At 40.2% G+C, this 12223-nt stretch overlaps 1 protein-coding gene across 13 annotated transcripts in view; it reads left to right on the top strand.

The window, feature by feature from the left end:
- Window positions 1-12223, top strand: part of DGKI (diacylglycerol kinase iota) — a 479729-nt gene that overhangs the window by 336685 nt on the left and 130821 nt on the right. The gene's annotated exons all lie outside the window — the stretch shown is intronic.

The following is a 12223-nucleotide window of genomic DNA, read 5'->3' as shown; positions in this document are numbered from 1 at the left end:
AAAATACTTCTTGATGCTAGATTTAATTAATCCCCAGAATTTACCATCACATTTTGTGTCAGAAAATGGAATTCTAAAAAGAATTCAGCATGTTTCAAAATTTGCAGCTAAGATATTTGATTAAAATGAACGTGGAGTTAGAAGAATTACAAAATGGAACAAAAAGGCCAAGACTTTTCAGCTTTATATTACAGAAAACTATAATTATTTTATTTTTCTTAATTAATCATTTAGGCTCTACTGCTTTCATATGACTATGTCCTGTTATTGGGGCATAAATAAGTCTTTTGGCCAAATGGTGTTTTGTTACCTAGGTGAAGTAAAACAATTACACATTTCCTTGAAGAAAGGTTCTTGGTTTATGAGTATGTTAGGATACTGCCTTTAGTAAAGGCTTGATCTGTTGGGTTGGTCCAAAAGTTCATTTGGGTTTTTCCATGACATCTTACAGAAAAGTCCAAATGAACTTTTTTGGCCAAAAAGCTGGCCCACCGGTACTTTAATGTGATAAGTGAGAGGACAGAATAAACTGGACCAGCAAAAGTACCCCAGTTATTTCTCAACAGAAACCTTTTCCCCTCTCTTTTCTTATTTTCTTTTAGTACTGGTAGCTGTTATTTTCATGTTCATCATCATCATACAAGTAATTTATCTAACACTAAAAGTATCTCAAGGAACGTTTTTCTCCCCAAGTTTACTGTCAAACTTTACAAAAATTATCTGTATTGATGAATAATTGTGGTATTCACAGAATTGTTCTATGACCTTTTCAAGTTCTGTTCTAGCAATATGTCTTGCGTCTGTCTGTTCTTATGCCATCAGGAAGAATGATTCCAAGAAAAAAATTTCTTTAGTCATTGGATCAGAAATTAGAGAAAGGTGGTGAAAAGTTTCTCCCTCGTTGGCTGAATTTGCTGGGTTGCAGAGTCGGATTTTAAGGATTTTTCGATTCTTTCTTCTTGAATTTCTGACAAGGACACACGGGGGAATGGGGAACCATCTGTGTCACAAGTCGGGGGCTTAGCTTTCCACCAGCTGTAGCTTGATGGATAGGAGGGTTATGAAGCCATGTTTCTCTCCCGAGCCCAGTGCAGCCCCGCTGAGTGAGTATTCCAGACTTTGGGAAGCCATAGTCGACCTGGGGTAAAAATGAGTCAAAACATAGCACAGTGAAATACTACCTACTAAGAAAAAAAAAAAAAAAGACTTTGCAAACATCCTTTCTCTGATATCCAGATTTTAAGAAAATGTATGTCATGGATGTTTTCTATAGAAGGCCAAAACCATTTAAGGAAGTGTTTCTTAGGCAATGCCATTTATTGTAAGGCCAATACTTTTTATTTTCTTGATATGAAACAAAACATGGAATCCTCTCCTTACTGAGCCTGTTTCTGAGGGATGCAGAGCTCCTTCCACACAGTTTGCATGATAACTTTTCAGTAAGAACACATCTTGTAATTCACGCAGTCAACCCTTTCCCAAATTAATTAAAGTTACATTTCTCTATTGCAGTAGATGGTTATGTTTATTTTCACTCAGTTTTTGCTTTATGCATTTTTGGCCATTGCTTTTTTCCCCCTTATAAACAGTTTTAAATTCTTGTTCTTTTTCTGTAGTTTTTAGGTAAATTACATGTGAAATATTAAATATAAAATATTTAAATTATAAATATTATAAATATGCTAGGATTTTTTCTTTTTGGTAAAAAGTTGTTTTGATGTTACACAGACACCCACTCAGATACCTCCACTTGAATCATCAGAGTGCTTAGTTACTAGAGGATGACCAAATATGTTAGGTTTTAAGCCTACTTTCAGTGTCTTTCAGGATATTTGTGAAAGGCTAGAAATGTTTTCTTCTGTGAAATGATACTTTTTGAACTACTCAACTCCCATTCCTTACTCCACACTCTTTTCTTGGAAAGAAAGTCTGCTTTCTCATCAGTTGCAAATAAGAGCAGGATATTAACAACAGTTAGTGATTACAAACCCAAGGGAAGATTTTTGCCATTTAAATAGCAGATACGTATAAGGTTTTCTTTGTTTGATATATCAACATTGAAACCCGAAGTAAAAAGAAAAATTCTTCATGTTGGAGCACATGAGATCTGAAGCCATTTAAATGACCCGGGAGTAACATTGTCTTAGTATATCTCAATCTCATTGGTTCAAGACAGTGATTCCTTACTTTACTGGAGATAGTGATTATTGGTCCTCTACAATCAGAAGAGCAAAATAATTCTCTATGCTTTTGAAGGCTAGGGTACTCAGAGTAGCTCAGATTAGCATTTTATGATAGAATCTTTAGTCACTTTTAAATGCAAGACCTTCATTACATGGAATTATTTCATAAAGTGCAAATGCTTTTGGCTGGGCATGATGAGATGGCTTGAGTTCTTTACTTCCTGTTACAAGCTGTTCTTCATCCCAGCCATTTGAATTATAGAGTTCTACAAAAATATATGTTCCCTCTCTCTCTCTGATTTCCATCCCTCTTTTTTTAAATAAATTAATTAATTTTAATTGGAGGCTAATATTGTAGTGGTTTTTGCCACACATTGACATGAATCGGCCATGGGTGTACATGTGTTCCACATCCTAAACCCCTCTTTATTTTCTGCAGTATTTGTTTTCTTTGCCCTTTCATCATGATAGTTTTCTCCTCTTCATATATTCCTATATTTTTAAGCATAAAATAGTATAAAAAGAGTATAAGTCGGAACTTAAGTTCTAAAATTCCTAAAAGACTTTTTTCCCCCAAAGGTTGTCATCCCTAGTTTCCAGTTCAGCAAATATCAGGGAAGGAGTTTCCACTTTCATAGTTCTTAACTCTGTAGATGGTGTCTTATCACAAGTAGAAATTCTCCACTGGTATTAACCAGAGGCAGCCAGAGAATCAACTCCATGCATGAGGAGAACGCAGCAATGATGAGAAACATGAGCACTGCAATTATTTCCTGTTTGTTGGATGTAGTAACGGGAACTGATTTTTCCTTTGAACCAAAGTCTGTTGAGCGGTCCCCATTCTGGACAATGATGCATCATATGCATCACAAGTGATTCGATGGAATGAATAACATAGTCTGTTAACCGTGAAAAATCTTGCTTCTCATTGCAAAATTAGCGAGTCTAGATGAGAAGCAGTAACTTAGGTGTTGAAAGCCTCATATTTAATACACACTGTGGGAGATGTAAAGTTAGATATATAGAGAGAGCTGGGCATTCTGTTCTTTTTTTATTGAGATTTACAGTATTATATTCACTTCAGGTGTACAGTGTAGTGATGCAGAATTTTTATAGATTTTTTCCATTTGTAGTTACTATAAATTATTGGCTGTATTCTCTATGCTCTGCAGTATATCCTTTTAGCTTATTTATTTTGTACAGAGAATAAGGGAAGGTAACAAAACCATCATATCATGACCACATTGACATTCACACTAACTGCTGCGTGTGCAGTGTGATGAGGGCGTGAATGGGTACAAGAGCATAGGTAGTGTAGTCACAGGAAGATAGCAGTCTGGTCTTGGTCTGTGAGGGTTTCCGTGGAGAGGTAGAGAGCTCAGCTGGTAAAGAATCTGCCTCTACTGCAGGAGACCCTGGTTCAATTCCTGGGTCGGGAAGTTCCCCTGGAGAAGGGACAGGCTACCCAGTCCAGTATTCATGAGTTTCCCTAGTGGCTCAGCTGGTAAAGAATCCACCTGCAATGTGGGAAACCTGGGTTTGATCCCTGAAGATCTCCTGGAGAAGGGAAAGGCTACCCACTCCAGTATTCTGGCCTGAAGAATTCCATGGACTGTATAGTCCATGGAGTCACAAAGAACTGGACACAAACTGAGCAACTTTCACTTTCAGAGAGCTCAGCTGGTAAAAGAAAAAAAAAAAAAATCCACCTGCAATGCAGGAGACCTGGGTTTGATCCCTGGGTTGGGAAGATTTCCTGGAGAAGGGAAAGGCTACCCACTCCAGTATTCTGGCCTGAAGAATTCCATGGACTGTATAGTCCATGAAGTCACAAAGAGTCGGAAACAACTGAGCAACTTTCACTTTTAGAGAGCTCTGCTGGTAAAGAATCCATCTGCAATGCAGGAGACCTGGGTTCAATCCCTGTGTTGGGAAGATCCCCTGGAGGAGGGCATAGCAACCCACTCCAGAATTCTTGCCTGGAGAATCCCCATGGACAGAGGAGCCTGGCGGGCTACAGTCTATGGGGTTGAAAAGAGTCTGACACAGCATAGTGATCTAGGAGGCTTCCCAGGTGGCGCTAGCAGTAAAGAATCTGCTTGCAAATGCAGGAGGCACAAGAGATGTGGGTTCCATCCCTGGGTCGGGAAAATCCCCTGGAGTAAGAAGTGGCAACCCACTCCAGTATTCTTGCTTGAAAAATTCCGTGGACAGAGGAGTCTGGAGGACTACAGTCCATGGGGTTGTAAAGAGTTGGACACAACTGAACGCACGTACACACAAACACACACACACACACACACCGAGAAGCATATGTATTTGGAGGACATTTAGAAGAGGAAGAAGGAGCAGGCAGAAATTAACTTGGGAAACCAGGAGAGTTTTTGCGATTGAAATCCAAGAGCAAAGAGCTTCAAGGAGCAGAGAGTTAACCACAGAGTGAAATGCTGCTGAAGGGAAATTAGGGTGAGAGGTTAGAAGGGAATTTAAAGTGCATGAATAAAGGGAAAGGAGGAAGTGAGGAGACTGTGTGATCTTATGGAGAGGAGAGTTTGAACATTTATGACTTAAAAAATAAATCTGTGTCTCTGGTACCCAGAAGCTGTAACGTTAAGTTTGTGTGTAGTGGTTGCACATAAAATCTCAGCATTAGATGACTGAGTCCTAATTAGAGATCCTTGGCATCTGTGGCAATCACTGCCTCAAAAGCAAGTGGGTGGTGAGGAGAATCTGAAATACTGATCAAAGCTGTTGGCCTGTTTCTTTTTCCTTTCAGCAGAAATGATGAAACCACTGTACTGGTCCACATGCTTTGCAGTGCCACGGACTAAAACCACTACTAGTTTATTCTCTTCTCTTTAAAATGCCAGGAACCTAATAATGCTAATTTTACTGTATTGCATAATCACTGATTACAATTTCAGAAGCTTAGAAATGTATTAAAGTTTCAGTGGAAGCATGAAAATGTGCATTTGAAGATATCAAGAAAATTTTAAAATGAAGTTTTGTTTCAACCAGTGGCATAAAAGCGCTTTGATCTTTGGTACTTGTAGCCTATTTGTAATGTATTAATGAAGGCAGCACACATTTCTCTGATATGTGTCTAGCTTTCATGCTTAAAGTTTACATGTCTTTGCCATTAGTGCCAGTGGCTGATTACCTCAGTGACTTAACATCCAATTCTGACCCAAATAGTATAAGAAAGGTCAATAAACAGAAACATGGAGAGAGAGGTTTATATTCTTTAGGAATAATTGACAAAGGCTTACAGCAGTCTAAACCAGATATTGAATTAGATGACATCTAACATCTCTCCCAGCCCCATAATGCTTTAATTTCATTATCTTGTTGGGATCTGGAAGGCTAGCTGTCTCAAATAATTTGCAAGCTATGACATGTTATATGAGCCACCTCACAAATGGATGTCTTAAGGAGCCAAGAACTTAGTCAACTCCTATCAAAAAAGAATTAACAACCTATAAAGGGACTTTCTCCACAAAAACATGTCAGACAGCAGGAAGTCATGATTGCTGCTAATGTGATTTTGGTTTATCCTTGGTTCCAAATTCAAAAACCCTTTCACAATTTATTTCCCAGTCCTGACTTATTGTTCTGTACTTTAGGCGGGAGACAACTGAATTATTAGAGCTCTCTCTGAACTCGGCAGGTGTCAAAAGTCCATTTTAAATCTCTCTTCAGAAGCTTTGACTTGATTCGGTTTTACTGCTCAATGTACAGAGGCCCACTTGGATAAGTTATTATCAGTCATGGTTTGGATATGTTCTCGGATCAACAGGCAAATTCTAGGAAGTGGCTAAAGGCAAGGCCATTGAGTATAATTATATTCAAATAAGGCCCAACTTGATAGACGACAAAAGGATGTTGTAGTCCATGCTTCTGGTTCACCATTATTTAGAGAACAAGCAGTCTTGAAGTGGTTTACGTGCCTTTCTGGTGGGGACATCCTCTTTGTTTGTGTGTTCTTCCCTCTTGGTTTATGTAAACCCCACTAGAAATAAGATGTGAGGGAGTGGGAAAGCATAACCCAGCATGGATTTACCTCCAAATCTAGACAGCCAGTGACAGACGTGGACAGCCAAAGCAGGTTTTGCCTGGGGCTTCTGAAGGCATAATTTCGGAGTGAGCATCTCACAGACAGTCTGATTCCAAACTGTGCTTAAGCCTCAGGGCTGTTCAGAGTCCCAGAAGGATTTGACTTTCTTGCGTTTCACTCATTTATTTGTTCAAAATCAGTTTTTGTAAACAACAGACTGACTCTATTTTTGGTGCTGGAGCTGCCACGGGGAGGAAGAAATAGTCTTTCATGTCAAGAATTCACACTGGAAGTTAATATCTTAATCAAAGTCCACTCATCAAACGAGCTGAGCCGATTCAGATGGATTCTGTTAAAGTGAAAGTGAAGTCGCTCAGTCGTGTCCGACTCTTTGCGACCCTATGGACTCTAGCCTACCAGGCTTCTCCATCCATGGGATTTTCCAGGCAAGAATACTGGAGTGGGTTGCCTTTTCCTTCTCCAGGATTCTGTTAAAGATTAGTTTAAAACATCCTTTGTCCTATCTATGTTATGACTGAATAGAACCTCACGTTTACTTTCTTGAAAGAAATTAAATCATCTGCTATTGCTTCCCAGGTGGCACTAGTGGTAAAGAACACGCCTGCCAATGCAGGAGATGCAAGAGACATGCGTTCAATCCCTGGATCAGGAAGATCCCCTGGAGGCGGGCATGGCAACCCACTCCAGTATTCTTGCCTGGAGAATCTCATGGACAGAGAAGCCTGGTGGGCTACAGTCCATGGGGTTGCAAAGAGTCGGACATGACTAGTGACTAACACTACCACTACTACACCTGAGTAACTTAGCACGTACACACTACTACTATTAAACTACTGCGGCTTCTCTCTGCTCCTCCTTCTTCTTCTCTTTCATGTCCACGTGAACATTGGAGAAATGAACATTGAAGAAATGTTGAAACAGGACATTACAAGGTACAGAATATAGAATAATTTTACAGCTTTAAGGCTGTCCTTTGGAATGTGAATTAGGATTTATATCCTTACTATCTTTTAGTGGAATATCTTGCAAACATTCACAGTTCCCCCTTGCCTTCTTACCCAGCAGATAAGCTTGTAACTCTGGTGAACCTTGTCTCCCAACCTGCATCAACAGACTTGCACCCTGCAAAGGTTAGAGATCTACTAATTGCTATTTAGAGTTATGACTCTGGTTTCTTCTATGATATTATTATTCAGGACTAAATTAAAAAGAAAAAAAGGCCTGTGGAAACTGAAGGAGCATCAATATGCTGTTAATAGTAACAAAACAACAATGAAACAATATGTTGAACACTTATTTACCAGGAATGTGCTAACTGTCTAAACACAGCTCCTCATTCAGTGCCCATTTTTAGATCAGAAAATGGTTTAGAGAAGGTAACTTCACAGCTCTCAATGTCAGATATGTACTAATTGCCAGAGTTCAGATTGGAGCTAAGATTTTTCTGACTCTATGCCCTCCTTTATGCACTGTACTTTATTGTCTTAATATTAGGAGGTAAAACTCTCAGGTGATTCCTGTTCCAAATGAGAAGACGAGATTATATGATGTCAGTTGTCTGGAAGTGGGAACAGAAGCACCCAGCTCATCCCTTCCGTCCATGATGGGTGTCTGTACATAGGAGGTTGGGATGAGAGGAGTCTGTTACCAGCCTGAGAGACAGGGTGTCGTAAGGAAATTGACTGAGAGGATGAAGAAGCTTGGAGACACAAGGGAGGATTTTAACCGTAACAGATTGAAAGTTTTTGAAGAGTCCGTTTAAAAAATCTATTGACAGGAACTGCAGGAGAGCAGATAGCGATGAGAATGAGATGTAAGTTGTGTTCAGGGAGCTGCCTCCATGGCAGTCCACCTCTCCCCACCCCTCTCCCCAGCATCTCAAGGTATTGGATGTGCGCTAGTGGAGGGGGAAGGTGCGGTCTGGAGTTCTTGGAGGCCCCTATTGGTGACTTTAGCAAGAGGCGCTCTCATTATGGTTGTTGAGAAAGTCATAATGAGGATATTTGTGACTTAAGTTCAGAGCATCAACTTCCAGTCTACACAAGGAGCTCATTCTTGATGTTTCAGAGAAAATCAGCGAGAAGGCAATAGCCTGAGGCTATTGTCCCCATTTAAAGGACGTTCAATGATTGCTCAGTCCTTTGCAGGGGACCTTGAGGGGCTCCTTGGAAGTCAGGTTTGGAACCCCTGATACAGAGCTTACATTCGTCCTGGAAGAACTTCAAGCAGGTGTTGGCACAGAGGCAAATCTATTTTTACCGGGTTGTTGGTCTCTTCTATGCTCTACTAACTTTCTTGGCAAACTATAATTTTAGAAAATTAATGGCAATGCTGTTCCCCAGAGTCCGAGGAACAGCTTTGTCATCTTCCACCTCCGGTCAGCCATTAATGAGACACGATATATTTTGATATCAAAGGACATATTTGAACTACATGACTTTCATTTCATCTCTGTGCACTTTTCTCCCCCTGTGTTCTAGTCGTTTGTTTTCACGTTATCACTTGGCCTGTAAAATACCAAGTGCGAGAAGATCTGGGACAGTCATGACACCAGCCAGGCTAGACGGTTTGCCCCCAAGGAAGCCCGGCAGCGTGTTAGAAGTGTCTGGGGAGGTCCCGTGTATGCCCTGGTCTCCTTTCTGTGATTGTCAGCAGCAGGTGCTCGTGTTTATTAGGCAGAACCTCACCTGAAAGAACAAGCTTCAGAATCACCATTAGACCAATAATAGCTTATAGAATGCACTTATAATGTGCCAGACATTTTTCTAAGCACATCGCCTGTATTGATCCACTGATTCTCATAACACCCCTGTGAGGTGAATACTATTGTTATCCCCACCTTTCCCACGAGGAAGCTGAAACACAGTTTCCCAATTGACCAGTAACTGGAACTTGACTTCTGAGCCAGTCAAGTTAACTTGGGGTCTGAGCTCTTAACCACTTGGTTGAGCTGTCTCCCATCTCAACTCGGTTGAAAAAATGTTATATTAGTTTTCATTGTATAACAAAGTAATCAGCTGTACATGTATGTATGTGTGTGTGTGTATATATATATATATATATATATGTTTATGTGTGTGTGTGTATATCCCCTCTTTTTGAATGTCTTTCCCATGTAGGTCACCATAGAATATTAGATAGAGTTCCCTGTGGTATACAGTATGTTCTCATTGGTGTCCTATTTTATACACAGTATCAATACAGTATATATGTCAATTCCCATCTCTCAATTTTACCCACCCACCCTCTTTCCCACTTGGTATCCATTCATTTATTCTCTATATCTGTCTCCTTATTTCTGCTTTGTAAATAAGATCATCTATACCAATTTTTTCAGATTCTACATATATGTATTAATATAAAATATTTGTTTTTCTCTGATTTCACTCTGTGTGATAGTTTCTAGGTCTTTACAAATTACCCCATTTTGTTCCTTTTTATGGCTGAGTAATGTCGTATATATCTATACGACGTCTCCTTTATCCATTCCAATGTTGATGAACTTTTGACCTGATCTGGGGCACCATTTGATAGCAGCCCAGACTCCAGGAACCCTAGTCAGAGGCTGGAGTTAAGCCAGGTACCCCAGTTAAGAGGCTGCAGTGGCAGCAGTGGCAACAGTGGTTGGAAAGGTGGGAGGTGTTGTGGGTGCTGAGAGAAGATGGGAGATGGTAGGAGGAGAGTGAACGTGTAGGAAATGGGAAAAACAGCATGTCCAGTGGTGAGTGGGGGTCTCCGTTCTGGAGATGAAGTGAGATAATATTTGAAAATTCGTTTGGGATCTGGAAAGTTCTATAAGATTGGTGGGACAGTAGTGTGTGGTGGGAATCAGTGGATTTGGTTCAGAATCTGGGAGGCAGAAGTGTGTGGGCAGAGAGCAGATGCTGGTGGGTTCTGAGAAAGGTGGTTCACACTGGTTAGCCCATGGGGAGCCCCCTGGAGGAGGGCTGTGGGACTGCTCCACTGTTCCTCTCTGGAACCCATTTCCCCCTCTGCAGCTGTTGGGGTGGCCCAGCTCTTGACTTCACATCTCAGACCGCTGGAGAGGACTGGAGCTCACTGCCACTAGAGCCCCCAAAAGCATTGTCTCAAAAAACGTTTTGATGGAACTCTTCAACCTCTGCCCTCTCTCTTCTCCTGTTACAGAGTATCTTGAGCCGCCATATACTATGCTTCCATCATCCCTCTTATCTGCTGAATACTTGCTAACTATAATCTTTGCAGTTCATTAAGGTGAACTTGACATTAAAAAGATCAAGCCCCTCTTAGGACTTCCCTGATGGTCCAGTGGTTAGGACTCAACGTTTCCACTGCAGGGGCATGGGTTTGATCCCTGGTCGAGGAACTAAGATCTTATATGCTATGTCATGAAGCAAAAAAAAAAAAAAAAAAGATCAGGCCCCTCTTAATTTCAAAATGAGCATTTGGTGGGAACATTGTATGATCACTCTGTTGATTCTTTTCTATCTACTTAACACTAACACCTAACATTGATATAATCCTTCCTTTTACTCATGCCTTGAACTACCATCTATTTACATATTAATGTACTTTAAAAATAATTATATTAATATTATTTTTCTAAAAATGATAATACTGAGTAAAAAATAATCCCCAAATCCCACCAGGTAGAGGTAACCATCTCAGACAGCCTATTGAACCTTTTATTCAGATCCTTCTCTATAAAACCCTGAATTCAATAGTTCACATGGAAGAGATTATGTCATATGTAAGTTTCCATAACTTTTTTTTCACTTAACGATATGTTGTAGTCAGACTTTCTTCTAAATGGAGATGCTCGTTTGTGTTATTTGTCCTGCATTCTCCTGTTTGTACCAGTTTAGTTAACCACCCCACTGTTGATTATTCATTAACAAGAGTCTGAGCACCACGTAGGGATCATCTGAATCTGCTAATCCAGGCTCTAGGGCTTTGCTGTCAATCTTTGGGATCCTTGGCATCATATAATAGAAGGAGCATGAAAGGGAAGAGTAAAGAGTCCAAGACTCTGCTCCCAGCTCTGTCACTCAGTAGCTCTGTGACCTTAAACTCACTTCATGTTTCTGAACCTCATGCCCTCTCTGTAAATGGTGGCATGGGGATGCGTGATACAAATGGTCTGTTCTGCATATTCACAAATGTGCTTCAAACCATGTCTCCCATCCCAACTTAAATATTCATGTCAGTTTTATTCATTAGTACTCATTAAGTTGGAATCTGTATGGAGGGAGTTATTATACTTTGCCCTAAAAGGAATTTTTAGACAAGAGAATGAAATTATTTCTCTTTCTTTCAGAGTTGCAGTGAAATTGTGTATGCGTGGGTGCATGCTTGTATGTATGTGGTATGTGTGTGAGGCAGGGGTGGAGGTATCCTGACAATATTTTAAAAGTATCACTCTCTCCTTCCATCCAGCTTTTTCCTCTTTCTTCCCTCTCCCTCCCCTTCCTCCTCTCTTCTTTCTTCCTTTTTTCTTTCTGTCTATATTTTCCTTCCTTTCTTCTTCTTCCTGTCTGTCCTTTCCTGAAGTGAATTGAAGACTAATGCTCTCCTTCATGCTTTAGTCAGTGGAAACTTTCATCCCGTAATACAAGATAGCAGAAGCCATAAAGACAAGTGGGATTGTGTCATCCTAATTTATTGAAGAAATGTACTATTCCATAGTGGTGATGATGTAGATCAAATTATTTCACTCAACTGATGCCCGTGATAAACCAGTTTGAAAATCTGAGTTAATAACACCCAAGGAATCCAGGTAAAAACATTCTGAGGGTAAACAGGATGCTTTAGAACGTTTGGTATGACCCCCTTTTAATTGTTCACTATCTATCCTGAGCCAGTGTGGGTTGAATTCTTTTAAAATGAATGAAATACTTTAGTCTCTTCCTGAAGAATGCATTTGGTACATATTTTAACACTTTCTGTCCATCTGGGGGTGCTCTGTGGCATCATCGCGGACAACACT

The sequence above is a fragment of the Cervus canadensis genome, chromosome 3 (assembly GCF_019320065.1).
Source record: "Cervus canadensis isolate Bull #8, Minnesota chromosome 3, ASM1932006v1, whole genome shotgun sequence".
NCBI classification, from domain to species: Eukaryota; Metazoa; Chordata; class Mammalia; order Artiodactyla; family Cervidae; genus Cervus; species Cervus canadensis.
This window is presented reverse-complemented; position numbering and strand designations above follow the sequence as displayed.